Genomic DNA, 4,817 nt, shown 5'->3' on the forward strand with positions numbered 1-4,817 from the left:
TGTTTATTTATTAAAATAGTTATAAACCATTTTTTACACAGAATACAGCCTTTGTGTTATATAAATAAGTAACAGCACAGTCAAGTTATTTTAAAGGAGTAAACAAATATACAGGAATGTGAATCTGGTTTTCCAAAGCCCTCCAAATCTGGCCAATTAAATGTTTCGTGCAGAATTGCCCCTGCTTAGAGTGTCTGCATAATTAGAAAAGTGATGTGAAAACTGACACTGAGTTAATTTAGGTTTCTATAGTTTCCAGCAATCCTTTGAATGCCGGCTGTAATAAGATACAGAATGCCCAAATATGCTGTGCTAACAGCTATCCCATAAACAAGGACTAAGCAATCTACATTGTCACTGATGACATTTGGACCTAATTCAATAAGTCTTTAACAAGCCTGGATATACTGTATCCTGTATGCTACTAACACTGTGATACTGAGCCTGTGATTTTTCTCCTACCTTCCTAGGATGTATATCTAGCTTTATGGCTAATGAAAAGTTGCTGAGTTCTTGAAACAGAGAAGAAAACCACACGTATACAGGCCACAAGGAACTTGGCAGAAAAGGGCATCTTTCGTACACATTTCCAGAGTGCACTGATTCCTAAAAGTAAGTAATGTAGGCAGTTCTAAATTGGCATGACCAGCAATAGGACCAACCAAAAGCAAAAAAGGATTTGTAAGAATGCAGCACGAACATTACATTCTTAGAGTTGATCCAGACCAGTGAGGGCAAACCATTTGGGCTTGGCATGTTAAATATTCAGAAAATGCCTAGCTTGACTCTGCTGGTGTGTCTCACATAGACACACATACCTACCCATCAAGACCACCCAATGGCAACACTGAAGCTGGGCCTGAAGTTGTAGCCTGGGCATCAAGTTCAACTCTAGCACCACTGCTGCCAATCAAAACAGCCTTCGAGCGCTATTCTCCAAGGTGTGATTGTCCCACTCCCAGCGCCTCCAGGATTTTCTGTATGTCACTTTACTTCAGGCAGCAGTAACAGGCTCCTGCAGCCTACTTGAGGCTTCCTGGGTTACACAAGGCCTTCGTTCTTGAAGCAGCCTCCAAAAACTGTGCCAGAGCACGCCCCATTCTCACAGAATTTTTGGAGGATCTTGAGGTCGTCCAAGAGCACAACCTATTTTCATGTAACCTCAGAAAACCGTGCAGCTTTGTTGTTGATAAATGCCAGCATAAGTGCTGGCATGCCACCCAAAATATCATGGTGTGTCAGTTTTGACACACATGTCATAGTTTTGACGTTACTGTTCAAGATTTTAAATACATGTTGAACGAGATGCGTCTAAAAAAGTCCCGCCTTACATAGGAATGACCAAGAAATCCATTTGCAGCATCCACATAAGCTAAGCTATCAATCTTTACTACTCCTATCCTAAACCTAAACATGTTTTTACTTACTTCACCTCAGCATTCATTTACAAGATGCTCCCTACAAGCATAGTAAAGAAAGAATGACTAAGGTGATGCGTAGGTTATACATATATCACATCTAAACTTTACAAAACTGAACTGTTGCAAATCATATCTTGGTTCTCTCCTGTTTAGGCTACTACAAATGCTATACATTGGGCCACCCTGAAAGACCATTTGGAAATACAGTTGGTCCAGAATGCAGCAGCTCAAGCAGCTGTTGATGCCAGTCAATTTTCGCTTGCTTCAAGAGTTGACTGTCTATTTGTTTCTGGATGCAATTTAAAGTATTAATCTTGACAAAAGTTAAAGCATTCCACAAGATATACAGTATGTCTTACTAATAAAACATATATTTTTTTAAAAAGATACATGTCTGTATTTCTATTTCTGTGCTCTTATACTCTTTGATGAGATCTTCTTAAATTCAGGGGCATCTTCCTTTTAGGTAAACGGGGTTGTAAGCAGAGTTTGCCACTGTGGAAGCAGTCTGTCCCTCTGTGAGCCCTCATCAAGAAATGTATCTGAATAGCAAGTAAGAGCTAAAAAAATCATCATTTCTGGAATTTAATTGATTTTTACATAGATACTATGCATCTTCTACAACATCCTGTGCAAAATAATTTTAAGTAAGAACATATAATGAAAACACTGAGAATTGACAGTGTGCTTAGCTGTTACTTATGTTATAATCCTGAATGATATTCAAATTTTACAATATAAGCCATCCATCTATAAAATGGGAAGGGAGGTAATTTTTGCCAATTCCAACTTTCCACTGCAACCTCCTTCTTAAAATTTTGCTTTCAAATATCCCTCAATTTTTGGACCAAATTTGGAGGAGGCCTAAGGACTGTGGGAAATAGGCAAAATGCTGAAAATGACTACAAGAGTAAGAATCGCTATATTTCCATTGAAAATACAGGGAAGTGGCCAAAATTCAACTATCTAATTCCCACCCACTACAAGTAGAAGAGTAAAATCTCTTCTACTTGTAGTATAGGAGATATTTCTGAAAAAAATAAATAAATGAAATAAGTAAATAATATTAAGAAGGGGGAGGGGAACAGTTCCATTTAATCTGGACTAGTTTTTACATAGTTGCATGTATGTAAAGGTAGTTTGTCTATTGAAATAACAGTACCCTTCTGTAATGCTCTAGTGGAGATGGATTTGCATGTGAAGTCGTACATGAATGATGCCGCTGCTATTGTGGCTCTGCCTCTTAGAGAATCCAAAACATCTATTTTAAGTTAAGTGATCTTGAATGCAGATACTTATACAAAACTTGTATTTAATCATATACTTTTAGAAAAGGAGTAATTATTTTTACTTTTAGATTTATATCCCACTTTCCTCCAGAAGTTGAAGACACTATGTATGCTAAAGCAATGGTCCCCCCAACAACCTGTCTGGCTTTGTGGACCGGTGGGGAGGGGAAGAGGCAATGTTTCCATGCAAGTGGCAGCCCAGTACCAGGCCGCAGCCCAGGGGTTGGGAACCACTGATGTATTCCTTCTTCCAATTTTATTTCCACAGAACAAACCTGACTACACCAAAATTATCAAAAGTTCTGTGGAAGAAGACAGTCCTTTCACTTTCCTGCTTTCCCGCTAACTTTCCTGCTGTTTCCTCGCTTTGCAAAGATGCTGGTTACATACGTGATTCAATTCACCTCTTTTCTCCACTTCTTAAAATATAAAGTCCAAGTGAACAGCAAGAGCCAACAGGAGTTTGCCAGGGGAATTTGGCAGGGGACTGCTTAATACATTTTTTTCTAAGTGAACAGTATGTATTTGGCTAACCTAAAAGCTTAGGAAAACAAGAAGACATACAAAAAAGTTTCTAGTGGTGATACTTTAAGAAATAAAGTAAGGATTAATGCACAAGCTTTTGCAATTTTGACCTCAACATTTGTGCAAATTTGTATTCCTGCCTAAAAACTATCTGGCATATACTGTATTTCAAGCAAGCACAAACATGCAACTAAGCATGAAAGAAGTCAGTATTGGAGGAACAAGTGGACGCACTTCAGTCAATGCAAGAAGATGAAGATTTGTCAGTTCAAGAAAGGGATCCATATAAGGAGCTGAGAAAAGAAGCAGTTCATGGTAAGGAAGACAAAGAAAAGAGTGAGCCCAGGTAACAACCAGAAACGCAAATGAGGACACTGTATAACACTGGCACAATCAACACCTTGCAACCAAAGTAATTACTAAAAACCATTCCTGGTGTCTCAAGAACAAATTTCATGAGACTAATATCTATTTTTTAATTGGGTAACATTGTTAGTAAATTGTGGGAATGCTGTAGATATAATATATCGTGATGTCAGTAAAGTATTTAATAACATATCCCATGACACTCTGATAACAAGCAAACTAAATTGGGTCACTAAGAATCAAAACTGACTTGATAGCACATAAACAATCAATTCAATTCCCAAATGTATAAAATGATGCAAGAAACATTATTTGATGAACCTCTTACAGAATATTACTTTTATTCTTCAATAGAAATCTGATTATTTTTGTTTTAACTCATCCTTGTTCATCCTGCTGTTTTGGAATTATGCTTTAAATCTTCTATTCCAAATAAAAATGTTTAAAATACAAAGGACTATAATTTTTTTTTTTTAAGGAACTGGCATCCAACCCAGATCTTTGTGAAGTGAAATGTAATATAAATTCACACAAAAGAGCCAGTATCAAATGTGTTAAACTATGACCATAGAATATTTGATATATCTGCAAAGTTCAAACTTCCATTTCAAATAAACTCTCTTTATACCATGTGGTTTCAAAAATAATCTTTTGGATTTGATCTAATGGGGGATTTCTAAAGAATTTTAATCATTGTTTCTAAAAACATGGTCAGGATCTTTCACACACATACAGAGTTTCAATCTTGGTAAGAAAACATATGAGTGTGTTTCCAAAATCAGGTATCAACCTATTAAAACTTGAAACTCCATGTCTAAGCTCCACATTTAATATTGCTATTTCAAACATGAATTAAATAAAGTCCAAATTGGAGAAGGAGGATGACTTTAAAAAGGAGATTCGGAAAATATTCTGGATCACTCTTTCTAATGAATTCTTAAATACATAAGAAAAATCATTACAGTTTTTGGAACCATAACAATTGAATCAGGGGTGGGTTTCACTTACCTACCAATTCTCATGCGCAGAAGCTTCTGCGCATGCGCAGATTGTATTTGATGACATCTGAGCAGGTGGGCAGAGCCTCCCGCCTCCGCTGTTACCGGTTCGCCCAAACCGGGGCGAATCGGTAGCAACCCACCGCTGAATTGAATGAGGAGAAAGGATGTAGGTTTAGGCTGAGAATCCATGATAAGGTACTTGAGTTACTAATCGA

At 37.2% G+C, this 4,817-nt stretch overlaps 1 long non-coding RNA gene across 1 annotated transcript; it reads left to right on the plus strand.

Annotated features, from left to right (window-relative positions):
- The first annotated feature begins 477 nt into the window (after window positions 1-477).
- Window positions 478-3,103, plus strand: LOC131191071 (uncharacterized). The gene is made up of 3 exons (XR_009153417.1): window positions 478-612; window positions 1,888-1,974; window positions 2,979-3,103. It is a non-coding gene; the product is annotated as an uncharacterized LOC131191071 (long non-coding RNA).
- The last annotated feature ends 1,714 nt before the right edge of the window (window positions 3,104-4,817 follow it).

This window comes from Ahaetulla prasina, chromosome 2 (assembly GCF_028640845.1).
Source record: "Ahaetulla prasina isolate Xishuangbanna chromosome 2, ASM2864084v1, whole genome shotgun sequence".
In the NCBI taxonomy this organism is placed as follows: Eukaryota; Metazoa; Chordata; class Lepidosauria; order Squamata; family Colubridae; genus Ahaetulla; species Ahaetulla prasina.